The 27,277-nt window shown below is 45.2% G+C and overlaps 43 non-coding genes across 43 annotated transcripts; all 43 read right to left on the reverse strand.

The window, feature by feature from the left end:
* Nucleotides 1–368: 368 nt before the first annotated feature.
* TRNAA-CGC (transfer RNA alanine (anticodon CGC)) lies at nt 369–440 on the reverse strand. The gene has a single exon. It is a non-coding gene; the product is annotated as a tRNA-Ala (tRNA).
* A 131-nt stretch (nt 441–571) lies between these two features.
* On the reverse strand, nt 572–643 carry TRNAA-UGC (transfer RNA alanine (anticodon UGC)). The gene has a single exon. It is a non-coding gene; the product is annotated as a tRNA-Ala (tRNA).
* Nucleotides 644–1,566: 923 nt separating this feature from the next.
* TRNAA-CGC (transfer RNA alanine (anticodon CGC)) lies at nt 1,567–1,638 on the reverse strand. The gene has a single exon. It is a non-coding gene; the product is annotated as a tRNA-Ala (tRNA).
* A 131-nt stretch (nt 1,639–1,769) lies between these two features.
* Nucleotides 1,770–1,841, reverse strand: TRNAA-UGC (transfer RNA alanine (anticodon UGC)). Its single transcript has one exon. It is a non-coding gene; the product is annotated as a tRNA-Ala (tRNA).
* A 923-nt stretch (nt 1,842–2,764) lies between these two features.
* TRNAA-UGC (transfer RNA alanine (anticodon UGC)) lies at nt 2,765–2,836 on the reverse strand. The gene has a single exon. It is a non-coding gene; the product is annotated as a tRNA-Ala (tRNA).
* A 131-nt stretch (nt 2,837–2,967) lies between these two features.
* TRNAA-UGC (transfer RNA alanine (anticodon UGC)) lies at nt 2,968–3,039 on the reverse strand. Its single transcript has one exon. It is a non-coding gene; the product is annotated as a tRNA-Ala (tRNA).
* Nucleotides 3,040–3,962: 923 nt separating this feature from the next.
* TRNAA-CGC (transfer RNA alanine (anticodon CGC)) lies at nt 3,963–4,034 on the reverse strand. The gene has a single exon. It is a non-coding gene; the product is annotated as a tRNA-Ala (tRNA).
* Nucleotides 4,035–4,165: 131 nt separating this feature from the next.
* TRNAA-UGC (transfer RNA alanine (anticodon UGC)) lies at nt 4,166–4,237 on the reverse strand. The gene has a single exon. It is a non-coding gene; the product is annotated as a tRNA-Ala (tRNA).
* A 923-nt stretch (nt 4,238–5,160) lies between these two features.
* On the reverse strand, nt 5,161–5,232 carry TRNAA-CGC (transfer RNA alanine (anticodon CGC)). Its single transcript has one exon. It is a non-coding gene; the product is annotated as a tRNA-Ala (tRNA).
* Nucleotides 5,233–5,363: 131 nt separating this feature from the next.
* TRNAA-UGC (transfer RNA alanine (anticodon UGC)) lies at nt 5,364–5,435 on the reverse strand. The gene has a single exon. It is a non-coding gene; the product is annotated as a tRNA-Ala (tRNA).
* Nucleotides 5,436–6,541: 1,106 nt separating this feature from the next.
* Nucleotides 6,542–6,613, reverse strand: TRNAA-UGC (transfer RNA alanine (anticodon UGC)). The gene has a single exon. It is a non-coding gene; the product is annotated as a tRNA-Ala (tRNA).
* A 924-nt stretch (nt 6,614–7,537) lies between these two features.
* Nucleotides 7,538–7,609, reverse strand: TRNAA-CGC (transfer RNA alanine (anticodon CGC)). The gene has a single exon. It is a non-coding gene; the product is annotated as a tRNA-Ala (tRNA).
* Nucleotides 7,610–7,740: 131 nt separating this feature from the next.
* On the reverse strand, nt 7,741–7,812 carry TRNAA-UGC (transfer RNA alanine (anticodon UGC)). The gene has a single exon. It is a non-coding gene; the product is annotated as a tRNA-Ala (tRNA).
* A 923-nt stretch (nt 7,813–8,735) lies between these two features.
* Nucleotides 8,736–8,807, reverse strand: TRNAA-CGC (transfer RNA alanine (anticodon CGC)). The gene has a single exon. It is a non-coding gene; the product is annotated as a tRNA-Ala (tRNA).
* Nucleotides 8,808–8,938: 131 nt separating this feature from the next.
* On the reverse strand, nt 8,939–9,010 carry TRNAA-UGC (transfer RNA alanine (anticodon UGC)). Its single transcript has one exon. It is a non-coding gene; the product is annotated as a tRNA-Ala (tRNA).
* A 923-nt stretch (nt 9,011–9,933) lies between these two features.
* Nucleotides 9,934–10,005, reverse strand: TRNAA-AGC (transfer RNA alanine (anticodon AGC)). Its single transcript has one exon. It is a non-coding gene; the product is annotated as a tRNA-Ala (tRNA).
* Nucleotides 10,006–10,136: 131 nt separating this feature from the next.
* On the reverse strand, nt 10,137–10,208 carry TRNAA-UGC (transfer RNA alanine (anticodon UGC)). The gene has a single exon. It is a non-coding gene; the product is annotated as a tRNA-Ala (tRNA).
* Nucleotides 10,209–11,131: 923 nt separating this feature from the next.
* Nucleotides 11,132–11,203, reverse strand: TRNAA-CGC (transfer RNA alanine (anticodon CGC)). Its single transcript has one exon. It is a non-coding gene; the product is annotated as a tRNA-Ala (tRNA).
* A 131-nt stretch (nt 11,204–11,334) lies between these two features.
* Nucleotides 11,335–11,406, reverse strand: TRNAA-UGC (transfer RNA alanine (anticodon UGC)). Its single transcript has one exon. It is a non-coding gene; the product is annotated as a tRNA-Ala (tRNA).
* A 923-nt stretch (nt 11,407–12,329) lies between these two features.
* On the reverse strand, nt 12,330–12,401 carry TRNAA-CGC (transfer RNA alanine (anticodon CGC)). Its single transcript has one exon. It is a non-coding gene; the product is annotated as a tRNA-Ala (tRNA).
* Nucleotides 12,402–12,532: 131 nt separating this feature from the next.
* On the reverse strand, nt 12,533–12,604 carry TRNAA-UGC (transfer RNA alanine (anticodon UGC)). The gene has a single exon. It is a non-coding gene; the product is annotated as a tRNA-Ala (tRNA).
* A 1,106-nt stretch (nt 12,605–13,710) lies between these two features.
* On the reverse strand, nt 13,711–13,782 carry TRNAA-UGC (transfer RNA alanine (anticodon UGC)). The gene has a single exon. It is a non-coding gene; the product is annotated as a tRNA-Ala (tRNA).
* Nucleotides 13,783–14,706: 924 nt separating this feature from the next.
* Nucleotides 14,707–14,778, reverse strand: TRNAA-CGC (transfer RNA alanine (anticodon CGC)). Its single transcript has one exon. It is a non-coding gene; the product is annotated as a tRNA-Ala (tRNA).
* Nucleotides 14,779–14,909: 131 nt separating this feature from the next.
* On the reverse strand, nt 14,910–14,981 carry TRNAA-UGC (transfer RNA alanine (anticodon UGC)). Its single transcript has one exon. It is a non-coding gene; the product is annotated as a tRNA-Ala (tRNA).
* A 923-nt stretch (nt 14,982–15,904) lies between these two features.
* Nucleotides 15,905–15,976, reverse strand: TRNAA-CGC (transfer RNA alanine (anticodon CGC)). The gene has a single exon. It is a non-coding gene; the product is annotated as a tRNA-Ala (tRNA).
* Nucleotides 15,977–16,107: 131 nt separating this feature from the next.
* On the reverse strand, nt 16,108–16,179 carry TRNAA-UGC (transfer RNA alanine (anticodon UGC)). The gene has a single exon. It is a non-coding gene; the product is annotated as a tRNA-Ala (tRNA).
* A 923-nt stretch (nt 16,180–17,102) lies between these two features.
* On the reverse strand, nt 17,103–17,174 carry TRNAA-CGC (transfer RNA alanine (anticodon CGC)). Its single transcript has one exon. It is a non-coding gene; the product is annotated as a tRNA-Ala (tRNA).
* Nucleotides 17,175–17,305: 131 nt separating this feature from the next.
* Nucleotides 17,306–17,377, reverse strand: TRNAA-UGC (transfer RNA alanine (anticodon UGC)). The gene has a single exon. It is a non-coding gene; the product is annotated as a tRNA-Ala (tRNA).
* Nucleotides 17,378–18,300: 923 nt separating this feature from the next.
* TRNAA-CGC (transfer RNA alanine (anticodon CGC)) lies at nt 18,301–18,372 on the reverse strand. Its single transcript has one exon. It is a non-coding gene; the product is annotated as a tRNA-Ala (tRNA).
* Nucleotides 18,373–18,503: 131 nt separating this feature from the next.
* On the reverse strand, nt 18,504–18,575 carry TRNAA-UGC (transfer RNA alanine (anticodon UGC)). Its single transcript has one exon. It is a non-coding gene; the product is annotated as a tRNA-Ala (tRNA).
* Nucleotides 18,576–19,499: 924 nt separating this feature from the next.
* TRNAA-CGC (transfer RNA alanine (anticodon CGC)) lies at nt 19,500–19,571 on the reverse strand. The gene has a single exon. It is a non-coding gene; the product is annotated as a tRNA-Ala (tRNA).
* Nucleotides 19,572–19,702: 131 nt separating this feature from the next.
* On the reverse strand, nt 19,703–19,774 carry TRNAA-UGC (transfer RNA alanine (anticodon UGC)). The gene has a single exon. It is a non-coding gene; the product is annotated as a tRNA-Ala (tRNA).
* Nucleotides 19,775–20,697: 923 nt separating this feature from the next.
* TRNAA-UGC (transfer RNA alanine (anticodon UGC)) lies at nt 20,698–20,769 on the reverse strand. Its single transcript has one exon. It is a non-coding gene; the product is annotated as a tRNA-Ala (tRNA).
* Nucleotides 20,770–20,900: 131 nt separating this feature from the next.
* On the reverse strand, nt 20,901–20,972 carry TRNAA-UGC (transfer RNA alanine (anticodon UGC)). The gene has a single exon. It is a non-coding gene; the product is annotated as a tRNA-Ala (tRNA).
* A 923-nt stretch (nt 20,973–21,895) lies between these two features.
* TRNAA-CGC (transfer RNA alanine (anticodon CGC)) lies at nt 21,896–21,967 on the reverse strand. Its single transcript has one exon. It is a non-coding gene; the product is annotated as a tRNA-Ala (tRNA).
* Nucleotides 21,968–22,098: 131 nt separating this feature from the next.
* Nucleotides 22,099–22,170, reverse strand: TRNAA-UGC (transfer RNA alanine (anticodon UGC)). The gene has a single exon. It is a non-coding gene; the product is annotated as a tRNA-Ala (tRNA).
* Nucleotides 22,171–23,093: 923 nt separating this feature from the next.
* On the reverse strand, nt 23,094–23,165 carry TRNAA-CGC (transfer RNA alanine (anticodon CGC)). The gene has a single exon. It is a non-coding gene; the product is annotated as a tRNA-Ala (tRNA).
* A 131-nt stretch (nt 23,166–23,296) lies between these two features.
* Nucleotides 23,297–23,368, reverse strand: TRNAA-UGC (transfer RNA alanine (anticodon UGC)). Its single transcript has one exon. It is a non-coding gene; the product is annotated as a tRNA-Ala (tRNA).
* Nucleotides 23,369–24,474: 1,106 nt separating this feature from the next.
* Nucleotides 24,475–24,546, reverse strand: TRNAA-UGC (transfer RNA alanine (anticodon UGC)). The gene has a single exon. It is a non-coding gene; the product is annotated as a tRNA-Ala (tRNA).
* A 924-nt stretch (nt 24,547–25,470) lies between these two features.
* On the reverse strand, nt 25,471–25,542 carry TRNAA-CGC (transfer RNA alanine (anticodon CGC)). Its single transcript has one exon. It is a non-coding gene; the product is annotated as a tRNA-Ala (tRNA).
* Nucleotides 25,543–25,673: 131 nt separating this feature from the next.
* TRNAA-UGC (transfer RNA alanine (anticodon UGC)) lies at nt 25,674–25,745 on the reverse strand. Its single transcript has one exon. It is a non-coding gene; the product is annotated as a tRNA-Ala (tRNA).
* A 923-nt stretch (nt 25,746–26,668) lies between these two features.
* TRNAA-CGC (transfer RNA alanine (anticodon CGC)) lies at nt 26,669–26,740 on the reverse strand. Its single transcript has one exon. It is a non-coding gene; the product is annotated as a tRNA-Ala (tRNA).
* Nucleotides 26,741–26,871: 131 nt separating this feature from the next.
* On the reverse strand, nt 26,872–26,943 carry TRNAA-UGC (transfer RNA alanine (anticodon UGC)). The gene has a single exon. It is a non-coding gene; the product is annotated as a tRNA-Ala (tRNA).
* Between the last annotated feature and the right edge of the window lie 334 nt (nt 26,944–27,277).

Raw genomic sequence — 27,277 nt, forward strand, 5'->3', positions numbered from 1 at the left:
TTGAGCTGTCTTTTTTCAGAGTGGATGGTGAATACAGGAGGCAGGGGTAGAGCAAACCTTGGCTGGTAAGTGGTGAAAAAAGCAAATATCTTTGAGACTATATAATCGAAAGTCTTCTATATTTGCTTGTACTATTGATTTTGGCCAAGTTTGTTGAATGTCCAGTTCCCACTCAAGTCATTTTACTGAGTGGGAAAAAGTGTTGCCCGTGGCTTAGGCAGTGTTAAGACCTTGCAATCGAGAAAGCCTTGTCCTGCCAAGTGACATGGCAAAGCAAACAGTTTAAGCGGCAGAGATTCCTTGCGAGTCTTGACACTTAGCTTGAGTGGTGTGCTAGCCAAAGATGTCTAGCCATATTTGAAAAAGGTTGGAGATGCTGGGGATTGAACCCAGCACCTCATACATGCGAAGCATGCGCTCTACCACTGAGCTACATCCCCAAAAGTGTACGGGAAGCCTGGAGCACTCACACGTATTTACTTCACACAGCGGCTGCAGGAAGCGAACAAGGGTGAGAAAAAGTGACCACGAAATGGAAGTGCGTTCCTTGCACATACATGCAGGCTGGCCATGGAGATGCCGGGGATTGAACCCGGGGCCTCACACATGCAAAGCGTGCGCTCTACCACTGAGCTACATCCCCAGTTACGAACTGTGTGAAAATGCAAGTTTTTTTTTTCAAACCAAGAATAACTTGCCATTTTGGAGTCGAGAGTAGTAACTGTACTTTCAAGTAACTTTTCAGAATACGCTGCAGTGTGTGTACATGGGAAATCAGACTATTTCTGACCCTTATATGTCTTGTATTCTGCATTTTCACCGGTTCTACCCTCTGCAAACTCTAGCTCTACATTGTCAATTGACTCCAGGCTTTTGGGAGGAGACTAGCAACTCTGGGCTCTACCATATACAGCGCAGCACAGAGAGAAGGTTTCCCGGCCTTCATTAGTCAACACACAGACAAACGCAGCAGAAGTGTGGAGTATATGACAGAGCAATAGTAATCAGTGTAGATGGTGAATCCAGCTCTAGGTTAAAGTAAAAGACGCGTGATTAAGCTCAGCACAATCTTTCTGATTGTCCCTCTGCCAGTTTTCTCACCTTCCCGCCTCCTATATCATTAGCATAAAGTCTAAAAAGCTGTGCAACCCAATGTCAAGGTGTGTTGGTGGGAGGTTTAGGTTTGATCCCAATGAAGTTGAGCTGTCTTTTTTCAGAGTGGATGGTGAATACAGTAGGCAGGGGTAGAGCAAACCTTGGCTGGTAAGTGGTGAAAAAAGCAAATATCTTTGAGACTATATAATCGAAAGTCTCCTATATTTGCGTGTACTATTGATTTTGGCCAAGTTTGTTGAATGTCCAGTTCCCATTCAAGTCATTTTACTGAGTGGGAAAAAGTGTTGCCCGTGGCTTAGGCAGTGTTAAGACCTTGCAATCGAGAAAGCCTTGTCCTGCCAAGTGACATGGCAAAGCAAACAGTTTAAGCGGCAGAGATTCCTTGCGAGTCTTGACACTTAGCTTGAGTGGAGTGCTAGCCAAAGATGTCTAGCCATATTTGAAAAAGGTTGGAGATGCTGGGGATTGAACCCAGGACCTCATACATGCGAAGCATGCGCTCTACCACTGAGCTACATCCCCAAAAGTGTACGGGAAGCCTGGAGCACTCACACGTATTTACTTCACACAGCGGCTGCAGGAAGCGAACAAGGGTGAGAAAAAGTGACCACGAAATGGAAGTGCGTTCCTTGCACATACATGCAGGCTGGCCATGGAGATGCCGGGGATTGAACCCAGGGCCTCACACATGCAAAGCGTGCGCTCTAGCACTGAGCTACATCCCCAGTTACGAACTGTGTGAAAATGCAAGTTTTTTTTTTCAAACCAAGAATAACTTGCCATTTTGGAGTCGAGAGTAGTAACTGTACTTTCAAGTAACTTTTCAGAATACGCTGCAGTGTGTGTACATGGGAAATCAGACTATTTCTGACCCTTATATGTCTTGTATTCTGCATTTTCACCGGTTCTACCCTCTGCAAACTCTAGCTCTACATTGTCAATTGACTCCAGGCTTTTGGGAGGAGACTAGCAACTCTGGGCTCTACCATATACAGCGCAGCACAGAGAGAAGGTTTCCCGGCCTTCATTAGTCAACACACAGACAAACGCAGCAGAAGTGTGGAGTATATGACAGAGCAATAGTAATCAGTGTAGATGGTGAATCCAGCTCTAGGTTAAAGTAAAAGACGCGTGATTAAGCTCAGCACAATCCTTCTGATTGTCCCTCTGCCAGTTTTCTCACCTTCCCGCCTCCTATATCATTAGCATAAAGTCTAAAAAGCTGTGCAACCCAATGTCAAGGTGTGTTGGTGGGAGGTTTAGGTTTGATCCCAATGAAGTTGAGCTGTCTTTTTTCAGAGTGGATGGTGAATACAGGAGGCAGGGGTAGAGCAAACCTTGGCTGGTAAGTGGTGAAAAAAGCAAATATCTTTGAGACTATATAATCGAAAGTCTCCTATATTTGCGTGTACTATTGATTTTGGCCAAGTTTGTTGAATGTCCAGTTCCCATTCAAGTCATTTTACTGAGTGGGAAAAAGTGTTGCCCGTGGCTTAGGCAGTGTTAAGACCTTGCATTCGAGAAAGCCTTGTCCTGCCAAGTGACATGGCAAAGCAAACAGTTTAAGCGGCAGAGATTCCTTGCGAGTCTTGACACTTAGCTTGAGTGGTGTGCTAGCCAAAGATGTCTAGCCATATTTGAAAAAGGTTGGAGATGCTGGGGATTGAACCCAGGACCTCATACATGCAAAGCATGCGCTCTACCACTGAGCTACATCCCCAAAAGTGTACGGGAAGCCTGGAGCACTCACACGTATTTACTTCACACAGCGGCTGCAGGAAGCGAACAAGGGTGAGAAAAAGTGACCACCAAATGGAAGTGCGTTCCTTGCACATACATGCAGGGTGGCCATGGAGATGCCGGGGATTGAACCCTGGGCCTCACACATGCAAAGCGTGCGCTCTACCACTGAGCTACATCCCCAGTTACGAACTGTGTGAAAATGCAAGTTTTTTTTTTCAAACCAAGAATAACTTGCCATTTTGGAGTCGAGAGTAGTAACTGTACTTTCAAGTAACTTTTCAGAATACGCTGCAGTGTGTGTACATGGGAAATCAGACTATTTCTGACCCTTATATGTCTTGTATTCTGCATTTTCACCGGTTCTACCCTCTGCAAACTCTAGCTCTACATTGTCAATTGACTCCAGGCTTTTGGGAGGAGACTAGCAACTCTGGGCTCTACCATATACAGCGCAGCACAGAGAGAAGGCTTCCCGGCCTTCATTAGTCAACACACAGACAAACGCAGCAGAAGTGTGGAGTATATGACAGAGCAATAGTAATCAGTGTAGATGGTGAATCCAGCTCTAGGTTAAAGTAAAAGACGCGTGATTAAGCTCAGCACAATCCTTCTGATTGTCCCTCTGCCAGTTTTCTCACCTTCCCGCCTCCTATATCATTAGCATAAAGTCTTAAAAGCTGTGCAACCCAATGTCAAGGTGTGTTGGTGGGAGGTTTAGGTTTGATCCCAATGAAGTTGAGCTGTCTTTTTTCAGAGTGGATGGTGAATACAGGAGGCAGGGGTAGAGCAAACCTTGGCTGGTAAGTGGTGAAAAAAGCAAATATCTTTGAGACTATATAATCGAAAGTCTCCTATATTTGCGTGTACTATTGATTTTGGCCAAGTTTGTTGAATGTCCAGTTCCCATTCAAGTCATTTTACTGAGTGGGAAAAAGTGTTGCCCGTGGCTTAGGCAGTGTTAAGACCTTGCAATCGAGAAAGCCTTGTCCTGCCAAGTGACATGGCAAAGCAAACAGTTTAAGCGGCAGAGATTCCTTGCGAGTCTTGACACTTAGCTTGAGTGGTGTGCTAGCCAAAGATGTCTAGCCATATTTGAAAAAGGTTGGAGATGCTGGGGATTGAACCCAGGACCTCATACATGCGAAGCATGCGCTCTACCACTGAGCTACATCCCCAAAAGTGTACGGGAAGCCTGGAGCACTCACACGTATTTACTTCACACAGCGGCTGCAGGAAGCGAACAAGGGTGAGAAAAAGTGACCACGAAATGGAAGTGCGTTCCTTGCACATACATGCAGGCTGGCCATGGAGATGCCGGGGATTGAACCCGGGGCCTCACACATGCAAAGCGTGCGCTCTACCACTGAGCTACATCCCCAGTTACGAACTGTGTGAAAATGCAAGTTTTTTTTTTCAAACCAAGAATAACTTGCCATTTTGGAGTCGAGAGTAGTAACTGTACTTTCAAGTAACTTTTCAGAATACGCTGCAGTGTGTGTACATGGGAAATCAGACTATTTCTGACCCTTATATGTCTTGTATTCTGCATTTTCACCGGTTCTACCCTCTGCAAACTCTAGCTCTACATTGTCAATTGACTCCAGGCTTTTGGGAGGAGACTAGCAACTCTGGGCTCTACCATATACAGCGCAGCACAGAGAGAAGGTTTCCCGGCCTTCATTAGTCAACACACAGACAAACGCAGCAGAAGTGTGGAGTATATGACAGAGCAATAGTAATCAGTGTAGATGGTGAATCCAGCTCTAGGTTAAAGTAAAAGACGCGTGATTAAGCTCAGCACAATCCTTCTGATTGTCCCTCTGCCAGTTTTCTCACCTTCCCGCCTCCTATATCATTAGCATAAAGTCTAAAAAGCTGTGCAACCCAATGTCAAGGTGTGTTGGTGGGAGGTTTAGGTTTGATCCCAATGAAGTTGAGCTGTCTTTTTTCAGAGTGGATGGTGAATACAGGAGGCAGGGGTAGAGCAAACCTTGGCTGGTAAGTGGTGAAAAAAGCAAATATCTTTGAGACTATATAATCGAAAGTCTCCTATATTTGCGTGTACTATTGATTTTGGCCAAGTTTGTTGAATGTCCAGTTCCCATTCAAGTCATTTTACTGAGTGGGAAAAAGTGTTGCCCGTGGCTTAGGCAGTGTTAAGACCTTGCATTCGAGAAAGCCTTGTCCTGCCAAGTGACATGGCAAAGCAAACAGTTTAAGCGGCAGAGATTCCTTGCGAGTCTTGACACTTAGCTTGAGTGGTGTGCTAGCCAAAGATGTCTAGCCATATTTGAAAAAGGGTGGAGATGCTGGGGATTGAACCCAGGACCTCATACATGCGAAGCATGCGCTCTACCACTGAGCTACATCCCCAAAAGTGTACGGGAAGCCTGGAGCACTCACACGTATTTACTTCACACAGCGGCTGCAGGAAGCGAACAAGGGTGAGAAAAAGTGACCACCAAATGGAAGTGCGTTCCTTGCACATACATGCAGGCTGGCCATGGAGATGCCGGGGATTGAACCCAGGGCTTCACACATGCAAAGCGTGCGCTCTACCACTGAGCTACATCCCCAGTTACGAACTGTGTGAAAATGCAAGTTTTTTTTTTCAAACCTAGAATAACTTGCCATTTTGGAGTCGAGAGTAGTAACTGTACTTTCAAGTAACTTTTCAGAATACGCTGCAGTGTGTGTACATGGGAAATCAGACTATTTCTGACCCTTATATGTCTTGTATTCTGCATTTTCACCGGTTCTCCCCTCTGCAATCTCTAGCTCTACCTTGTCAATTGACTCCAGGCTTTTGGGAGGAGACTAGCAACTCTGGGCTCTACCATATACAGTGCAGCACACAGAGAAGGTTTCCTGGCCTTCATTAGTCAACACACAGACAAACGCAGCAGAAGTGTGGAGTATATGACAGAGCAATAGTAATCAGTGTAGATGGTGAATCCAGCTCTAGGTTAAAGTAAAAGACGCGTGATTTAGCTCAGCACAATTCTTCTGATTGTCCCTCTGCCAGTTTTCTCACCTTCCCGCCTCCTATATCATTAGCATAAAGTCTAAAAAGCTGTGCCACCCAATGTCAAGGTGTGTTGGTGGGAGGTTTAGGTTTGATCCCAATGAAGTTGAGCTGTCTTTTTTCAGAGTGGATGGTGAATACAGGAGGCAGGGGTAGAGCAAACCTTGGCTGGTAAGTGGTGAAAAAAGTAAATATCTTTGAGAATATATAATCAAAAGTCTCCTATATTTGCGTGTACTATTGATTTTGGCCAAGTTTGTTGAATGTCCAGTTCCCATTCAAGTCATTTTACTGAGTGGGAAAAAGTGTTGCCCGTGGCTTAGGCAGTGTTAAGACCTAGCAATCGAGAAAGCCTTGTCCTGCCAAGTGACATGTCAAAGAAAACAGTTTAAGCGGCAGAGATTCCTTGTGAGTCTTGACACTTAGCTTGAGTGGTGCGCTAGCCAAAGATGTCTAGCCATATTTGAAAAAGGTTGGAGATGGTGGGGAGTGAACTCAGGACCTCATACATGTGAGCTACATCCCCAAAAGTGTACCGGAAGCCTGGAGCACTCACACGTATTTACTTCACACAGCGGCTGCAGGAAGCGAACAAGGGTGAGAAAATGTGACCACCAAAAACAAGTGCATTCCTTGCACATACAAGCAGGCTGACCATGGAGATGCCGGGGATTGAACCAGGGGCCTCACACATGCAAAGCGTGCGCTCTACCACTAAGCTACATCCCCAGTTATGAACTGTGTGAAAATGCAAGTTTTTTTTTTTCAAACCTAGAATAACTTGCCATTTTGGAGTCGAGAGTAGTAACTGTACTTTCAAGTAACTTTTCAGAATACGTTGCAGTGTGTGTACATGGGAAATCAGACTATTTCTGACCCTTATATGTCTTGTATTCTGCATTTTCACCGGTTCTCCCCTCTGCAAACTCTAGCTCTACATTGTCAATTGACTCCAGGCTTTTGGGAGGAGACTAGCAACTCTGGGCTCTACCATATACAGCGCAGCACACAGAGAAGGTTTCCTGGCCTTCATTAGTCAGCACACAGACAAACGCAGCAGAAGTGTGGAGTATATGACAGAGCAATAGTAATCAGTGTAGATGGTGAATCCAGCTCTTGGTTAAAGTAAAAGACGCGTGATTAAGCTCAGCACAATCCTTCTGATTGTCCCTCTGCCAGTTTTCTCACCTTCCCGCCTCCTATATCATTAGCATAAAGTCTAAAAAGCTGTGCCACCCAATGTCAAGGTGTGTTGGTGGGAGGTTTAAGTTTGATCCCAATGAAGTTGAGATGTCTTTCTTCAGAGTGGATGGTGAATACAGGAGGAAGGGGTAGAGCAAACCTTGGCTGGTAAGTGGTGAAAAAAGCAAATATCTTTGAGACTATATAATCGAAAGTCTCCTATATTTGCGTGTACTATTGATTTTGGACAAGTTTGTTGAATGTCCAGTTCCCATTCAAGTCATTTTACTGAGTGGGAAAAAGTGTTGCCCGTGGCTTAGGCAGTGTTAAGACCTTGCAATCGAGAAACCCTTGTCCTGCCAAGTGACATGGCAAAGCAAACAGTTTAAGCGGCAGAGATTCCTTGCGAGTCTTGACACTTAGCTTGAGTGGTGCGCTAGCCAAAGATGTCTAGCCATATTTGAAAAAGGTTGGAGATGCTGGGTATTGAACCCAGGACCTCATACATGCGAAGCATGCACTCTACCACTGAGCTACATCCCCAAAAGTGTACCGGAATCTTGGAGCACTCACACGTATTTACTTCACACAACGGATGCAAGAAGCGAACAAGGGTGAGAAAAAGTGACTACCAAAAGGAAGTGCGTTCCTTGCACATACATGCAGGATGGCCATGGAGATGCCGGGGATTGAACCCGGGGCCTCACACATGCAAAGCGTGCACTCTACCACTGAGCTACATCCCCAGTTACGAACTGTGTGAAAATGCAAGTTTTTTTTTTCAAACCTAGAATAACTTGCCATTTTGGAGTCGAGAGTAGTAACTGTACTTTCAAGTAACTTTTCAGAATACGCTGCAGTGTGTGTACATGGGTAATCAGACTATTTCTGACCCTTATATGTCTTGTATTCTGCATTTTCACCGGTTCTCCCCTCTGCAAACTCTAGCTCTACATTGTCAATTGACTCCAGGCTTTTGGGAGGAGACTAGCAACTCTGGGCTCTACCATATACAGCGCAGCACACAGAGAAGGTTTCCTGACCTTCATTAGTCAACACACAGACAAACGCAGCAGAAGTGTGGAGTATATGACAGAGCAATAGTAATCAGTGTAGATGGTGAATCCAGCTCTAGGTTAAAGTAAAAGACATGTGATTAAGCTCAGCACAATCCTTCTGATTGTCCCTCTGCCAGTTTTCTCACCTTCCCGCCTCCTATATCATTAGCATAAAGTCTAAAAAGCTGTGCAACCCAATGTCAAGGTGTGTTGGTGGGAGGTTTAGGTTTGATCCCAATGAAGTTGAGCTGTCTTTTTTCAGAGTGGATGGTGAATACAGGAGGCAGGGGTAGAGCAAACCTTGGCTGGTAAGTGGTGAAAAAAGCAAATATCTTTGAGACTATATAATCGAAAGTCTCCTATATTTGCGTGTACTATTGATTTTGGCCAAGTTTGTTGAATGTCCAGTTCCCATTCAAGTCATTTTACTGAGTGGGAAAAAGTGTTGCCCGTGGCTTAGGCAGTGTTAAGACCTTGCAATCGAGAAAGCCTTGTCCTGCCAAGTGACATGGCAAAGCAAACAGTTTAAGCGGCAGAGATTCCTTGCGAGTCTTGACACTTAGCTTGAGTGGTGTGCTAGCCAAAGATGTCTAGCCATATTTGAAAAAGGTTGGAGATGCTGGGGATTGAACCCAGGACCTCATACATGCGAAGCATGCGCTCTACCACTGAGCTACATCCCCAAAAGTGTACGGGAAGCCTGGAGCACTCACACGTATTTACTTCACACAGCGGCTGCAGGAAGCGAACAAGGGTGAGAAAAAGTGACCACGAAATGGAAGTGCGTTCCTTGCACATACATGCAGGCTGGCCATGGAGATGCCGGGGATTGAACCCGGGGCCTCACACATGCAAAGCGTGCGCTCTACCACTGAGCTACATCCCCAGTTACGAACTGTGTGAAAATGCAAGTTTTTTTTTTCAAACCAAGAATAACTTGCCATTTTGGAGTCGAGAGTAGTAACTGTACTTTCAAGTAACTTTTCAGAATACGCTGCAGTGTGTGTACATGGGAAATCAGACTATTTCTGACCCTTATATGTCTTGTATTCTGCATTTTCACCGGTTCTCCCCTCTGCAAACTCTAGCTCTACATTGTCAATTGACTCCAGGCTTTTGGGAGGAGACTAGCAACTCTGGGCTCTACCATATACAGCGCAGCACAGAGAGAAGGTTTCCTGGCCTTCATTAGTCAACACACAGACAAACACAGCAGAAGTGTGGAGTATATGACAGAGCAATAGTAATCAGTGTAGATGGTGAATCCAGCTCTAGGTTAAAATAAAAGACGCGTGATTAAGCTCAGCACAATCCTTCTGATTGTCCCTCTGCCAGTTTTCTCACCTTCCCGCCTCCTATATCATTAGCATAAAGTCTAAAAAGCTGTGCAACCCAATGTCAAGGTGTGTTGGTGGGAGGTTTAGGTTTGATGCCAATGAAGTTGAGCTGTCTTTTTTCAGAGGGGATGGTGAATACAGGAGGCAGGGGTAGAGCAAACCTTGGCTGGTAAGTGGTGAAAAAAGCAAATATCTTTGAGACTATATAATCGAAAGTCTCCTATATTTGCGTGTACTATTGATTTTGGCCAAGTTTGTTGAATGTCCAGTTCCCATTCAAGTCATTTTACTGAGTGGGAAAAAGTGTTGCCCGTGGCTTAGGCAGTGTTAAGACCTTGCAATCGAGAAAGCCTTGTCCTGCCAAGTGACATGGCAAAGCAAACAGTTTAAGCGGCAGAGATTCCTTGCGAGTCTTGACACTTAGCTTGAGTGGTGTGCTAGCCAAAGATGTCTAGCCATATTTGAAAAAGCTTGGAGATGCTGGGGATTGAACCCAGGACCTCATACATGCTAAGCATGCGCTCTACCACTGAGCTACATCCCCAAAAGAGTACGGGAAGCCTGGAGCACTCACACGTATTTACTTCACACAGCGGCTGCAGGAAGCGAACAAGGGTGAGAAAAAGTGACCACGAAATGGAAGTGCGTTCCTTGCACATACATGCAGGCTGGCCATGGAGATGCCTGGGATTGAACCCGGGGCCTCACACATGCAAAGCGTGCGCTCTACCACTGAGCTACATCCCCAGTTACGAACTGTGTGAAAATGCAAGTTTTTTTTTTCAAACCAAGAATAACTTGCCATTTTGGAGTCGAGAGTAGTAACTGTACTTTCAAGTAACTTTTCAGAATACGCTGCAGTGTGTGTACATGGGAAATCAGACTATTTCTGACCCTTATATGTCTTGTATTCTGCATTTTCACCGGTTCTACCCTCTGCAAACTCTAGCTCTACATTGTCAATTGACTCCAGGCTTTTGGGAGGAGACTAGCAACTCTGGGCTCTACCATATACAGCGCAGCACAGAGAGAAGGCTTCCCGGCCTTCATTAGTCAACACACAGACAAACGCAGCAGAAGTGTGGAGTATATGACAGAGCAATAGTAATCAGTGTAGATGGTGAATCCAGCTCTAGGTTAAAGTAAAAGACACGTGATTAAGCTCAGCACAATCCTTCTGATTGTCCCTCTGCCAGTTTTCTCACCTTCCCGCCTCCTATATCATTAGCATAAAGTCTAAAAAGCTGTGCAACCCAATGTCAAGGTGTGTTGGTGGGAGGTTTAGGTTTGATCCCAATGAAGTTGAGCTGTCTTTTTTCAGAGTGGATGGTGAATACAGGAGGCAGGGGTAGAGCAAACCTTGGCTGGTAAGTGGTGAAAAAAGCAAATATCTTTGAGACTATATAATCGAAAGTCTCCTATATTTGCGTGTACTATTGATTTTGGCCAAGTTTGTTGAATGTCCAGTTCCCATTCAAGTCATTTTACTGAGTGGGAAAAAGTGTTGCCCGTGGCTTAGGCAGTGTTAAGACCTTGCAATCGAGAAAGCCTTGTCCTGCCAAGTGACATGGCAAAGCAAACAGTTTAAGCGGCAGAGATTCCTTGCGAGTCTTGACACTTAGCTTGAGTGGTGTGCTAGCCAAAGATGTCTAGCCATATTTGAAAAAGGTTGGAGATGCTGGGGATTGAACCCAGGACCTCATACATGCGAAGCATGCGCTCTACCACTGAGCTACATCCCCAAAAGTGTACGGGAAGCCTGGAGCACTCACACGTATTTACTTCACACAGCGGCTGCAGGAAGCGAACAAGGGTGAGAAAAAGTGACCACGAAATGGAAGTGCGTTCCTTGCACATACATGCAGGCTGGCCATGGAGATGCCGGGGATTGAACCCGGGGCCTCACACATGCAAAGCGTACGCTCTACCACTGAGCTACATCCCCAGTTACAAACTGTGTGAAAATGCAAGTTTTTTTTTTCAAACCAAGAATAACTTGCCATTTTGGAGTCGAGAGTAGTAACTGTACTTTCAAGTAACTTTTCAGAATACGCTGCAGTGTGTGTACATGGGAAATCATACTATTTCTGACCCTTATATGTCTTGTATTCTGCATTTTCACCGGTTCTACCCTCTGCAAACTCTAGCTCTACATTGTCAATTGACTCCAGGCTTTTGGGAGGAGACTAGCAACTCTGGGCTCTACCATATACAGCGCAGCACAGAGAGAAGGTTTCCCGGCCTTCATTAGTCAACACACAGACAAACGCAGCAGAAGTGTGGAGTATATGACAGAGCAATAGTAATCAGTGTAGATGGTGAATCCAGCTCTAGGTTAAAGTAAAAGACGCGTGATTAAGCTCAGCACAATCCTTCTGATTGTCCCTCTGCCAGTTTTCTCACCTTCCCGCCTCCTATATCATTAGCATAAAGTCTAAAAAGCTGTGCAACCCAATGTCAAGGTGTGTTGGTGGGAGGTTTAGGTTTGATCCCAATGAAGTTGAGCTGTCTTTTTTCAGAGTGGATGGTGAATACAGGAGGCAGGGGTAGAGCAAACCTTGGCTGGTAAGTGGTGAAAAAAGCAAATATCTTTGAGACTATATAATCGAAAGTCTCCTATATTTGCGTGTACTATTGATTTTGGCCAAGTTTGTTGAATGTCCAGTTCCCATTCAAGTCATTTTACTGAGTGGGAAAAAGTGTTGCCCGTAGCTTAGGCAGTGTTAAGACCTTGCATTCGAGAAAGCCTTGTCCTGCCAAGTGACATGGCAAAGCAAACAGTTTAAGCGGCAGAGATTCCTTGCGAGTCTTGACACTTAGCTTGAGTGGTGTGCTAGCCAAAGATGTCTAGCCATATTTGAAAAAGGGTGGAGATGCTGGGGATTGAACCCAGGACCTCATACATGCGAAGCATGCGCTCTACCACTGAGCTACATCCCCAAAAGTGTACGGGAAGCCTGGAGCACTCACACGTATTTACTTCACACAGCGGCTGCAGGAAGCGAACAAGGGTGAGAAAAAGTGACCACCAAATGGAAGTGCGTTCCTTGCACATACATGCAGGCTGGCCATGGAGATGCCGGGGATTGAACCCAGGGCTTCACACATGCAAAGCGTGCGCTCTACCACTGAGCTACATCCCCAGTTACGAACTGTGTGAAAATGCAAGTTTTTTTTTTCAAACCTAGAATAACTTGCCATTTTGGAGTCGAGAGTAGTAACTGTACTTTCAAGTAACTTTTCAGAATACGCTGCAGTGTGTGTACATGGGAAATCAGACTATTTCTGACCCTTATATGTCTTGTATTCTGCATTTTCACCGGTTCTCCCCTCTGCAATCTCTAGCTCTACCTTGTCAATTGACTCCAGGCTTTTGGGAGGAGACTAGAAACTCTGGGCTCTACCATATACAGTGCAGCACACAGAGAAGGTTTCCTGGCCTTCATTAGTCAACACACAGACAAACGCAGCAGAAGTGTGGAGTATATGACAGAGCAATAGTAATCAGTGTAGATGGTGAATCCAGCTCTAGGTTAAAGTAAAAGACGCGTGATTTAGCTCAGCACAATTCTTCTGATTGTCCCTCTGCCAGTTTTCTCACCTTCCCGCCTCCTATATCATTAGCATAAAGTCTAAAAAGCTGTGCCACCCAATGTCAAGGTGTGTTGGTGGGAGGTTTAGGTTTGATCCCAATGAAGTTGATCTGTCTTTTTTCAGAGTGGATGGTGAATACAGGAGGCAGGGGTAGAGCAAACCTTGGCTGGTAAGTGGTGAAAAAAGTAAATATCTTTGAGAATATATAATCAAAAGTCTCCTATATTTGCGTGTACTATTGATTTTGGCCAAGTTTGTTGAATGTCCAGTTCCCATTCAAGTCATTTTACTGAGTGGGAAAAAGTGTTGCCCGTGGCTTAGGCAGTGTTAAGACCTAGCAATCGAGAAAGCCTTGTCCTGCCAAGTGACATGTCAAAGAAAACAGTTTAAGCGGCAGAGATTCCTTGCGAGTCTTGACACTTAGCTTGAGTGGTGCGCTAGCCAAAGATGTCTAGCCATATTTGAAAAAGGTTGGAGATGGTGGGGATTGAACTCAGGACCTCATACATGTGAGCTACATCCCCAAAAGTGTACCGGAAGCCTGGAGCACTCACACGTATTTACTTCACACAGCGGCTGCAGGAAGCGAACAAGGGTGAAAAAAAGTGACCACCAAAAACAAGTGCATTCCTTGCACATACAAGCAGGCTGACCATGGAGATGCCGGGGATTGAACCAGGGGCCTCACACATGCAAAGCGTGCGCTCTACCACTAAGCTACATCCCCAGTTATGAACTGTGTGAAAATGCAAGTTTTTTTTTTTCAAACCTAGAATAACTTGCCATTTTGGAGTCGAGAGTAGTAACTGTACTTTCAAGTAACTTTTCAGAATACGTTGCAGTGTGTGTACATGGGAAATCAGACTATTTCTGACCCTTATATGTCTTGTATTCTGCATTTTCACCGGTTCTCCCCTCTGCAAACTCTAGCTCTACATTGTCAATTGACTCCAGGCTTTTGGGAGGAGACTAGCAACTCTGGGCTCTACCATATACAGCGCAGCACACAGAGAAGGTTTCCTGGCCTTCATTAGTCAGCACACAGACAAACGCAGCAGAAGTGTGGAGTATATGACAGAGCAATAGTAATCAGTGTAGATGGTGAATCCAGCTCTTGGTTAAAGTAAAAGACGCGTGATTAAGCTCAGCACAATCCTTCTGATTGTCCCTCTGCCAGTTTTCTCACCTTCCCGCCTCCTATATCATTAGCATAAAGTCTAAAAAGCTGTGCCACCCAATGTCAAGGTGTGTTGGTGGGAGGTTTAAGTTTGATCCCAATGAAGTTGAGCTGTCTTTCTTCAGAGTGGATGGTGAATACAGGAGGAAGGGGTAGAGCAAACCTTGGCTGGTAAGTGGTGAAAAAAGCAAATATCTTTGAGACTATATAATCGAAAGTCTCCTTTATTTGCGTGTACTATTGATTTTGGACAAGTTTGTTGAATGTCCAGTTCCCATTCAAGTCATTTTACTGAGTGGGAAAAAGTGTTGCCCGTGGCTTAGGCAGTGTTAAGACCTTGCAATCGAGAAACCCTTGTCCTGCCAAGTGACATGGCAAAGCAAACAGTTTAAGCGGCAGAGATTCCTTGCGAGTCTTGACACTTAGCTTGAGTGGTGCGCTAGCCAAAGATGTCTAGCCATATTTGAAAAAGGTTGGAGATGCTGGGTATTGAACCCAGGACCTCATACATGCGAAGCATGCACTCTACCACTGAGCTACATCCCCAAAAGTGTACCGGAATCTTGGAGCACTCACACGTATTTACTTCACACAACGGATGCAAGAAGCGAACAAGGGTGAGAAAAAGTGACTACCAAAAGGAAGTGCGTTCCTTGCACATACATGCAGGATGGCCATGGAGATGCCGGGGATTGAACCCGGGGCCTCACACATGCAAAGCGTGCACTCTACCACTGAGCTACATCCCCAGTTACGAACTGTGTGAAAATGCAAGTTTTTTTTTTCAAACCTAGAATAACTTGCCATTTTGGAGTCGAGAGTAGTAACTGTACTTTCAAGTAACTTTTCAGAATACGCTGCAGTGTGTGTACATGGGTAATCAGACTATTTCTGACCCTTATATGTCTTGTATTCTGCATTTTCACCGGTTCTCCCCTCTGCAAACTCTAGCTCTACATTGTCAATTGACTCCAGGCTTTTGGGAGGAGACTAGCAACTCTGGGCTCTACCATATACAGCGCAGCACACAGAGAAGGTTTCCTGACCTTCATTAGTCAACACACAGACAAACGCAGCAGAAGTGTGGAGTATATGACAGAGCAATAGTAATCAGTGTAGATGGTGAATCCAGCTCTAGGTTAAAGTAAAAGACATGTGATTAAGCTCAGCACAATCCTTCTGATTGTCCCTCTGCCAGTTTTCTCACCTTCCCGCCTCCTATATCATTAGCATAAAGTCTAAAAAGCTGTGCAACCCAATGTCAAGGTGTGTTGGTGGGAGGTTTAGGTTTGATCCCAATGAAGTTGAGCTGTCTTTTTTCAGAGTGGATGGTGAATACAGGAGGCAGGGGTAGAGCAAACCTTGGCTGGTAAGTGGTGAAAAAAGCAAATATCTTTGAGACTATATAATCGAAAGTCTCCTATATTTGCGTGTACTATTGATTTTGGCCAAGTTTGTTGAATGTCCAGTTCCCATTCAAGTCATTTTACTGAGTGGGAAAAAGTGTTGCCCGTGGCTTAGGCAGTGTTAAGACCTTGCATTCGAGAAAGCCTTGTCCTGCCAAGTGACATGGCAAAGCAAACAGTTTAAGCGGCAGAGATTCCTTGCGAGTCTTGACACTTAGCTTGAGTGGTGTGCTAGCCAAAGATGTCTAGCCATATTTGAAAAAGGTTGGAGATGCTGGGGATTGAACCCAGGACCTCATACATGCGAAGCATGCGCTCTACCACTGAGCTACATCCCCAAAAGTGTACGGGAAGCCTGGAGCACTCACACGTATTTACTTCACACAGCGGCTGCAGGAAGCGAACAAGGGTGAGAAGAAGTGACCACCAAATGGAAGTGCGTTCCTTGCACATACATGCAGGCTGGCCATGGAGATGCCGGGGATTGAACCCGGGGCCTCACACATGCAAAGCGTGCGCTCTACCACTGAGCTACATCCCCAGTTACGAACTGTGTGAAAATGCAAGTTTTTTTTTTCAAACCAAGAATAACTTGCCATTTTGGAGTCGAGAGTAGTAACTGTACTTTCAAGTAACTTTTCAGAATACGCTGCAGTGTGTGTACATGGGAAATCAGACTATTTCTGACCCTTATATGTCTTGTATTCTGCATTTTCACCGGTTCTACCCTCTGCAAACTCTAGCTCTACATTGTCAATTGACTCCAGGCTTTTGGGAGGAGACTAGCAACTCTGGGCTCTACCATATACAGCGCAGCACAGAGAGAAGGCTTCCCGGCCTTCATTAGTCAACACACAGACAAACGCAGCAGAAGTGTGGAGTATATGACAGAGCAATAGTAATCAGTGTAGATGGTGAATCCAGCTCTAGGTTAAAGTAAAAGACGCGTGATTAAGCTCAGCACAATCCTTCTGATTGTCCCTTTGCCAGTTTTCTCACCTTCCCGCCTCCTATATCATTAGCATAAAGTCTAAAAAGCTGTGCAACCCAATGTCAAGGTGTGTTGGTGGGAGGTTTAGGTTTGATCCCAATGAAGTTGAGCTGTCTTTTTTCAGAGTGGATGGTGAATACAGGAGGCAGGGGTAGAGCAAACCTTGGCTGGTAAGTGGTGAAAAAAGCAAATATCTTTGAGACTATATAATCGAAAGTCTCCTATATTTGCGTGTACTATTGATTTTGGCCAAGTTTGTTGAATGTCCAGTTCCCATTCAAGTCATTTTACTGAGTGGGAAAAAGTGTTGCCCGTGGCTTAGGCAGTGTTAAGACCTTGCAATCGAAAAAGCCTTGTCCTGCCAAGTGACATGGCAAAGCAAACAGTTTAAGCGGCAGAGATTCCTTGCGAGTCTTGACACTTAGCTTGAGTGGTGTGCTAGCCAAAGATGTCTAGCCATATTTGAAAAAGGTTGGAGATGCTGGGGATTGAACCCAGGACCTCATACATGCGAAGAATGCGCTCTACCACTGAGCTACATCCCCAAAAGTGTACGGGAAGCCTGGAGCACTCACACGTATTTACTTCACACAGCGGCTGCAGGAAGCGAACAAGGGTGAGAAAAAGTGACCACGAAATGGAAGTGCGTTCCTTGCACATACATGCAGGCTGGCCATGGAGATGCCGGGGATTGAACCCGGGGCCTCACACATGCAAAGCGTGCACTCTACCACTGAGCTACATCCCCAGTTATGAACTGTGTGAAAATGCAAGTTTTTTTTTTCAAACCAAGAATAACTTGCCATTTTGGAGTCGAGAGTAGTAACTGTACTTTCAAGTAACTTTTCAGAATACGCTGCAGTGTGTGTACATGGGAAATCAGACTATTTCTGACCCTTATATGTCTTGTATTCTGCATTTTCACCGGTTCTCCCCTCTGCAAACTCTAGCTCTACATTGTCAATTGACTCCAGGCTTTTGGGAGGAGACTAGCAACTCTGGGCTCTACCATATACAGCGCAGCACAGAGAGAAGGTTTCCTGGCCTTCATTAGTCAACACACAGACAAACACAGCAGAAGTGTGGAGTATATGACAGAGCAATAGTAATCAGTGTAGATGGTGAATCCAGCTCTAGGTTAAAATAAAAGAAGCGTGATTAAGCTCAGCACAATCCTTCTGATTGTCCCTCTGCCAGTTTTCTCACCTTCCCGCCTCCTATATCATTAGCATAAAGTCTAAAAAGCTGTGCAACCCAATGTCAAGGTGTGTTGGTGGGAGGTTTAGGTTTGATGCCAATGAAGTTGAGCTGTCTTTTTTCAGAGTGGATGGTGAATACAGGAGGCAGGGGTAGAGCAAACCTTGGCTGGTAAGTGGTGAAAAAAGCAAATATCTTTGAGACTATATAATCGAAAGTCTTCTATATTTGCTTGTACTATTGATTTTGGCCAAGTTTGTTGAATGTCCAGTTCCCACTCAAGTCATTTTACTGAGTGGGAAAAAGTGTTGCCCGTGGCTTAGGCAGTGTTAAGACCTTGCAATCGAGAAAGCCTTGTCCTGCCAAGTGACATGGCAAAGCAAACAGTTTAAGCGGCAGAGATTCCTTGCGAGTCTTGACACTTAGCTTGAGTGGTGTGCTAGCCAAAGATGTCTAGCCATATTTGAAAAAGGTTGGAGATGCTGGGGATTGAACCCAGCACCTCATACATGCGAAGCATGCGCTCTACCACTGAGCTACATCCCCAAAAGTGTACGGGAAGCCTGGAGCACTCACACGTATTTACTTCACACAGCGGCTGCAGGAAGCGAACAAGGGTGAGAAAAAGTGACCACGAAATGGAAGTGCGTTCCTTGCACATACATGCAGGCTGGCCATGGAGATGCCGGGGATTGAACCCGGGGCCTCACACATGCAAAGCGTGCGCTCTACCACTGAGCTACATCCCCAGTTACGAACTGTGTGAAAATGCAAGGTTTTTTTTTTCAAACCAAGAATAACTTGCCATTTTGGAGTCGAGAGTAGTAACTGTACTTTCAAGTAACTTTTCAGAATACGCTGCAGTGTGTGTACATGGGAAATCAGACTATTTCTGACCCTTATATGTCTTGTATTCTGCATTTTCACCGGTTCTACCCTCTGCAAACTCTAGCTCTACATTGTCAATTGACTCCAGGCTTTTGGGAGGAGACTAGCAACTCTGGGCTCTACCATATACAGCGCAGCACAGAGAGAAGGTTTCCCGGCCTTCATTAGTCAACACACAGACAAACGCAGCAGAAGTGTGGAGTATATGACAGAGCAATAGTAATCAGTGTAGATGGTGAATCCAGCTCTAGGTTAAAGTAAAAGACGCGTGATTAAGCTCAGCACAATCTTTCTGATTGTCCCTCTGCCAGTTTTCTCACCTTCCCGCCTCCTATATCATTAGCATAAAGTCTAAAAAGCTGTGCAACCCAATGTCAAGGTGTGTTGGTGGGAGGTTTAGGTTTGATCCCAATGAAGTTGAGCTGTCTTTTTTCAGAGTGGATGGTGAATACAGGAGGCAGGGGTAGAGCAAACCTTGGCTGGTAAGTGGTGAAAAAAGCAAATATCTTTGAGACTATATAATCGAAAGTCTCCTATATTTGCGTGTACTATTGATTTTGGCCAAGTTTGTTGAATGTCCAGTTCCCATTCAAGTCATTTTACTGAGTGGGAAAAAGTGTTGCCCGTGGCTTAGGCAGTGTTAAGACCTTGCAATCGAGAAAGCCTTGTCCTGCCAAGTGACATGGCAAAGCAAACAGTTTAAGCGGCAGAGATTCCTTGCGAGTCTTGACACTTAGCTTGAGTGGAGTGCTAGCCAAAGATGTCTAGCCATATTTGAAAAAGGTTGGAGATGCTGGGGATTGAACCCAGGACCTCATACATGCGAAGCATGCGCTCTACCACTGAGCTACATCCCCAAAAGTGTACGGGAAGCCTGGAGCACTCACACGTATTTACTTCACACAGCGGCTGCAGGAAGCGAACAAGGGTGAGAAAAAGTGACCACGAAATGGAAGTGCGTTCCTTGCACATACATGCAGGCTGGCCATGGAGATGCCGGGGATTGAACCCGGGGCCTCACACATGCAAAGCGTGCGCTCTAGCACTGAGCTACATCCCCAGTTACGAACTGTGTGAAAATGCAAGTTTTTTTTTTCAAACCAAGAATAACTTGCCATTTTGGAGTCGAGAGTAGTAACTGTACTTTCAAGTAACTTTTCAGAATACGCTGCAGTGTGTGTACATGGGAAATCAGACTATTTCTGACCCTTATATGTCTTGTATTCTGCATTTTCACCGGTTCTACCCTCTGCAAACTCTAGCTCTACATTGTCAATTGACTCCAGGCTTTTGGGAGGAGACTAGCAACTCTGGGCTCTACCATATACAGCGCAGCACAGAGAGAAGGTTTCCCGGCCTTCATTAGTCAACACACAGACAAACGCAGCAGAAGTGTGGAGTATATGACAGAGCAATAGTAATCAGTGTAGATGGTGAATCCAGCTCTAGGTTAAAGTAAAAGACGCGTGATTAAGCTCAGCACAATCCTTCTGATTGTCCCTCTGCCAGTTTTCTCACCTTCCCGCCTCCTATATCATTAGCATAAAGTCTAAAAAGCTGTGCAACCCAATGTCAAGGTGTGTTGGTGGGAGGTTTAGGTTTGATCCCAATGAAGTTGAGCTGTCTTTTTTCAGAGTGGATGGTGAATACAGGAGGCAGGGGTAGAGCAAACCTTGGCTGGTAAGTGGTGAAAAAAGCAAATATCTTTGAGACTATATAATCGAAAGTCTCCTATATTTGCGTGTACTATTGATTTTGGCCAAGTTTGTTGAATGTCCAGTTCCCATTCAAGTCATTTTACTGAGTGGGAAAAAGTGTTGCCCGTGGCTTAGGCAGTGTTAAGACCTTGCATTCGAGAAAGCCTTGTCCTGCCAAGTGACATGGCAAAGCAAACAGTTTAAGCGGCAGAGATTCCTTGCGAGTCTTGACACTTAGCTTGAGTGGTGTGCTAGCCAAAGATGTCTAGCCATATTTGAAAAAGGTTGGAGATGCTGGGGATTGAACCCAGGACCTCATACATGCAAAGCATGCGCTCTACCACTGAGCTACATCCCCAAAAGTGTACGGGAAGCCTGGAGCACTCACACGTATTTACTTCACACAGCGGCTGCAGGAAGCGAACAAGGGTGAGAAAAAGTGACCACCAAATGGAAGTGCGTTCCTTGCACATACATGCAGGGTGGCCATGGAGATGCCGGGGATTGAACCCTGGGCCTCACACATGCAAAGCGTGCGCTCTACCACTGAGCTACATCCCCAGTTACGAACTGTGTGAAAATGCAAGTTTTTTTTTTCAAACCAAGAATAACTTGCCATTTTGGAGTCGAGAGTAGTAACTGTACTTTCAAGTAACTTTTCAGAATACGCTGCAGTGTGTGTACATGGGAAATCAGACTATTTCTGACCCTTATATGTCTTGTATTCTGCATTTTCACCGGTTCTACCCTCTGCAAACTCTAGCTCTACATTGTCAATTGACTCCAGGCTTTTGGGAGGAGACTAGCAACTCTGGGCTCTACCATATACAGCGCAGCACAGAGAGAAGGCTTCCCGGCCTTCATTAGTCAACACACAGACAAACGCAGCAGAAGTGTGGAGTATATGACAGAGCAATAGTAATCAGTGTAGATGGTGAATCCAGCTCTAGGTTAAAGTAAAAGACGCGTGATTAAGCTCAGCACAATCCTTCTGATTGTCCCTCTGCCAGTTTTCTCACCTTCCCGCCTCCTATATCATTAGCATAAAGTCTTAAAAGCTGTGCAACCCAATGTCAAGGTGTGTTGGTGGGAGGTTTAGGTTTGATCCCAATGAAGTTGAGCTGTCTTTTTTCAGAGTGGATGGTGAATACAGGAGGCAGGGGTAGAGCAAACCTTGGCTGGTAAGTGGTGAAAAAAGCAAATATCTTTGAGACTATATAATCGAAAGTCTCCTATATTTGCGTGTACTATTGATTTTGGCCAAGTTTGTTGAATGTCCAGTTCCCATTCAAGTCATTTTACTGAGTGGGAAAAAGTGTTGCCCGTGGCTTAGGCAGTGTTAAGACCTTGCAATCGAGAAAGCCTTGTCCTGCCAAGTGACATGGCAAAGCAAACAGTTTAAGCGGCAGAGATTCCTTGCGAGTCTTGACACTTAGCTTGAGTGGTGTGCTAGCCAAAGATGTCTAGCCATATTTGAAAAAGGTTGGAGATGCTGGGGATTGAACCCAGGACCTCATACATGCGAAGCATGCGCTCTACCACTGAGCTACATCCCCAAAAGTGTACGGGAAGCCTGGAGCACTCACACGTATTTACTTCACACAGCGGCTGCAGGAAGCGAACAAGGGTGAGAAAAAGTGACCACGAAATGGAAGTGCGTTCCTTGCACATACATGCAGGCTGGCCATGGAGATGCCGGGGATTGAACCCGGGGCCTCACACATGCAAAGCGTGCGCTCTACCACTGAGCTACATCCCCAGTTACGAACTGTGTGAAAATGCAAGTTTTTTTTTTCAAACCAAGAATAACTTGCCATTTTGGAGTCGAGAGTAGTAACTGTACTTTCAAGTAACTTTTCAGAATACGCTGCAGTGTGTGTACATGGGAAATCAGACTATTTCTGACCCTTATATGTCTTGTATTCTGCATTTTCACCGGTTCTACCCTCTGCAAACTCTAGCTCTACATTGTCAATTGACTCCAGGCTTTTGGGAGGAGACTAGCAACTCTGGGCTCTACCATATACAGCGCAGCACAGAGAGAAGGTTTCCCGGCCTTCATTAGTCAACACACAGACAAACGCAGCAGAAGTGTGGAGTATATGACAGAGCAATAGTAATCAGTGTAGATGGTGAATCCAGCTCTAGGTTAAAGTAAAAGACGCGTGATTAAGCTCAGCACAATCCTTCTGATTGTCCCTCTGCCAGTTTTCTCACCTTCCCGCCTCCTATATCATTAGCATAAAGTCTAAAAAGCTGTGCAACCCAATGTCAAGGTGTGTTGGTGGGAGGTTTAGGTTTGATCCCAATGAAGTTGAGCTGTCTTTTTTCAGAGTGGATGGTGAATACAGGAGGCAGGGGTAGAGCAAACCTTGGCTGGTAAGTGGTGAAAAAAGCAAATATCTTTGAGACTATATAATCGAAAGTCTCCTATATTTGCGTGTACTATTGATTTTGGCCAAGTTTGTTGAATGTCCAGTTCCCATTCAAGTCATTTTACTGAGTGGGAAAAAGTGTTGCCCGTGGCTTAGGCAGTGTTAAGACCTTGCATTCGAGAAAGCCTTGTCCTGCCAAGTGACATGGCAAAGCAAACAGTTTAAGCGGCAGAGATTCCTTGCGAGTCTTGACACTTAGCTTGAGTGGTGTGCTAGCCAAAGATGTCTAGCCATATTTGAAAAAGGGTGGAGATGCTGGGGATTGAACCCAGGACCTCATACATGCGAAGCATGCGCTCTACCACTGAGCTACATCCCCAAAAGTGTACGGGAAGCCTGGAGCACTCACACGTATTTACTTCACACAGCGGCTGCAGGAAGCGAACAAGGGTGAGAAAAAGTGACCACCAAATGGAAGTGCGTTCCTTGCACATACATGCAGGCTGGCCATGGAGATGCCGGGGATTGAACCCAGGGCTTCACACATGCAAAGCGTGCGCTCTACCACTGAGCTACATCCCCAGTTACGAACTGTGTGAAAATGCAAGTTTTTTTTTTCAAACCTAGAATAACTTGCCATTTTGGAGTCGAGAGTAGTAACTGTACTTTCAAGTAACTTTTCAGAATACGCTGCAGTGTGTGTACATGGGAAATCAGACTATTTCTGACCCTTATATGTCTTGTATTCTGCATTTTCACCGGTTCTCCCCTCTGCAATCTCTAGCTCTACCTTGTCAATTGACTCCAGGCTTTTGGGAGGAGACTAGCAACTCTGGGCTCTACCATATACAGTGCAGCACACAGAGAAGGTTTCCTGGCCTTCATTAGTCAACACACAGACAAACGCAGCAGAAGTGTGGAGTATATGACAGAGCAATAGTAATCAGTGTAGATGGTGAATCCAGCTCTAGGTTAAAGTAAAAGACGCGTGATTTAGCTCAGCACAATTCTTCTGATTGTCCCTCTGCCAGTTTTCTCACCTTCCCGCCTCCTATATCATTAGCATAAAGTCTAAAAAGCTGTGCCACCCAATGTCAAGGTGTGTTGGTGGGAGGTTTAGGTTTGATCCCAATGAAGTTGAGCTGTCTTTTTTCAGAGTGGATGGTGAATACAGGAGGCAGGGGTAGAGCAAACCTTGGCTGGTAAGTGGTGAAAAAAGTAAATATCTTTGAGAATATATAATCAAAAGTCTCCTATATTTGCGTGTACTATTGATTTTGGCCAAGTTTGTTGAATGTCCAGTTCCCATTCAAGTCATTTTACTGAGTGGGAAAAAGTGTTGCCCGTGGCTTAGGCAGTGTTAAGACCTAGCAATCGAGAAAGCCTTGTCCTGCCAAGTGACATGTCAAAGAAAACAGTTTAAGCGGCAGAGATTCCTTGTGAGTCTTGACACTTAGCTTGAGTGGTGCGCTAGCCAAAGATGTCTAGCCATATTTGAAAAAGGTTGGAGATGGTGGGGAGTGAACTCAGGACCTCATACATGTGAGCTACATCCCCAAAAGTGTACCGGAAGCCTGGAGCACTCACACGTATTTACTTCACACAGCGGCTGCAGGAAGCGAACAAGGGTGAGAAAATGTGACCACCAAAAACAAGTGCATTCCTTGCACATACAAGCAGGCTGACCATGGAGATGCCGGGGATTGAACCAGGGGCCTCACACATGCAAAGCGTGCGCTCTACCACTAAGCTACATCCCCAGTTATGAACTGTGTGAAAATGCAAGTTTTTTTTTTTCAAACCTAGAATAACTTGCCATTTTGGAGTCGAGAGTAGTAACTGTACTTTCAAGTAACTTTTCAGAATACGTTGCAGTGTGTGTACATGGGAAATCAGACTATTTCTGACCCTTATATGTCTTGTATTCTGCATTTTCACCGGTTCTCCCCTCTGCAAACTCTAGCTCTACATTGTCAATTGACTCCAGGCTTTTGGGAGGAGACTAGCAACTCTGGGCTCTACCATATACAGCGCAGCACACAGAGAAGGTTTCCTGGCCTTCATTAGTCAGCACACAGACAAACGCAGCAGAAGTGTGGAGTATATGACAGAGCAATAGTAATCAGTGTAGATGGTGAATCCAGCTCTTGGTTAAAGTAAAAGACGCGTGATTAAGCTCAGCACAATCCTTCTGATTGTCCCTCTGCCAGTTTTCTCACCTTCCCGCCTCCTATATCATTAGCATAAAGTCTAAAAAGCTGTGCCACCCAATGTCAAGGTGTGTTGGTGGGAGGTTTAAGTTTGATCCCAATGAAGTTGAGCTGTCTTTCTTCAGAGTGGATGGTGAATACAGGAGGAAGGGGTAGAGCAAACCTTGGCTGGTAAGTGGTGAAAAAAGCAAATATCTTTGAGACTATATAATCGAAAGTCTCCTATATTTGCGTGTACTATTGATTTTGGACAAGTTTGTTGAATGTCCAGTTCCCATTCAAGTCATTTTACTGAGTGGGAAAAAGTGTTGCCCGTGGCTTAGGCAGTGTTAAGACCTTGCAATCGAGAAAGCCTTGTCCTGCCAAGTGACATGGCAAAGCAAACAGTTTAAGCGGCAGAGATTCCTTGCGAGTCTTGACACTTAGCTTGAGTGGTGCGCTAGCCAAAGATGTCTAGCCATATTTGAAAAAGGTTGGAGATGCTGGGTATTGAACCCAGGACCTCATACATGCGAAGCATGCACTCTACCACTGAGCTACATCCCCAAAAGTGTACCGGAATCTTGGAGCACTCACACGTATTTACTTCACACAACGGATGCAAGAAGCGAACAAGGGTGAGAAAAAGTGACTACCAAAAGGAAGTGCGTTCCTTGCACATACATGCAGGATGGCCATGGAGATGCCGGGGATTGAACCCGGGGCCTCACACATGCAAAGCGTGCACTCTACCACTGAGCTACATCCCCAGTTACGAACTGTGTGAAAATGCAAGTTTTTTTTTTCAAACCTAGAATAACTTGCCATTTTGGAGTCGAGAGTAGTAACTGTACTTTCAAGTAACTTTTCAGAATACGCTGCAGTGTGTGTACATGGGTAATCAGACTATTTCTGACCCTTATATGTCTTGTATTCTGCATTTTCACCGGTTCTCCCCTCTGCAAACTCTAGCTCTACATTGTCAATTGACTCCAGGCTTTTGGGAGGAGACTAGCAACTCTGGGCTCTACCATATACAGCGCAGCACACAGAGAAGGTTTCCTGACCTTCATTAGTCAACACACAGACAAAAGCAGCAGAAGTGTGGAGTATATGACAGAGCAATAGTAATCAGTGTAGATGGTGAATCCAGCTCTAGGTTAAAGTAAAAGACATGTGATTAAGCTCAGCACAATCCTTCTGATTGTCCCTCTGCCAGTTTTCTCACCTTCCCGCCTCCTATATCATTAGCATAAAGTCTAAAAAGCTGTGCAACCCAATGTCAAGGTGTGTTGGTGGGAGGTTTAGGTTTGATCCCAATGAAGTTGAGCTGTCTTTTTTCAGAGTGGATGCTGAATACAGGAGGCAGGGGTAGAGCAAACCTTGGCTGGTAAGTGGTGAAAAAAGCAAATATCTTTGAGACTATATAATCGAAAGTCTCCTATATTTGCGTGTACTATTGATTTTGGCCAAGTTTGTTGAATGTCCAGTTCCCATTCAAGTCATTTTACTGAGTGGGAAAAAGTGTTGCCCGTGGCTTAGGCAGTGTTAAGACCTTGCATTCGAGAAAGCCTTGTCCTGCCAAGTGACATGGCAAAGCAAACAGTTTAAGCGGCAGAGATTCCTTGCGAGTCTTGACACTTAGCTTGAGTGGTGTGCTAGCCAAAGATGTCTAGCCATATTTGAAAAAGGTTGGAGATGCTGGGGATTGAACCCAGGACCTCATACATGCGAAGCATGCGCTCTACCACTGAGCTACATCCCCAAAAGTGTACGGGAAGCCTGGAGCACTCACACGTATTTACTTCACACAGCGGCTGCAGGAAGCGAACAAGGGTGAGAAGAAGTGACCACCAAATGGAAGTGCGTTCCTTGCACATACATGCAGGCTGGCCATGGAGATGCCGGGGATTGAACCCGGGGCCTCACACATGCAAAGCGTGCGCTCTACCACTGAGCTACATCCCCAGTTACGAACTGTGTGAAAATGCAAGTTTTTTTTTTCAAACCAAGAATAACTTGCCATTTTGGAGTCGAGAGTAGTAACTGTACTTTCAAGTAACTTTTCAGAATACGCTGCAGTGTGTGTACATGGGAAATCAGACTATTTCTGACCCTTATATGTCTTGTATTCTGCATTTTCACCGGTTCTACCCTCTGCAAACTCTAGCTCTACATTGTCAATTGACTCCAGGCTTTTGGGAGGAGACTAGCAACTCTGGGCTCTACCATATACAGCGCAGCACAGAGAGAAGGCTTCCCGGCCTTCATTAGTCAACACACAGACAAACGCAGCAGAAGT

The sequence above is a fragment of the Dendrobates tinctorius genome, unplaced genomic scaffold, assembly GCF_039654945.1.
Source record: "Dendrobates tinctorius isolate UK_male_01 unplaced genomic scaffold, ASM3965494v1 ptg000011l, whole genome shotgun sequence".
NCBI classification, from domain to species: domain Eukaryota; kingdom Metazoa; phylum Chordata; class Amphibia; order Anura; family Dendrobatidae; genus Dendrobates; species Dendrobates tinctorius.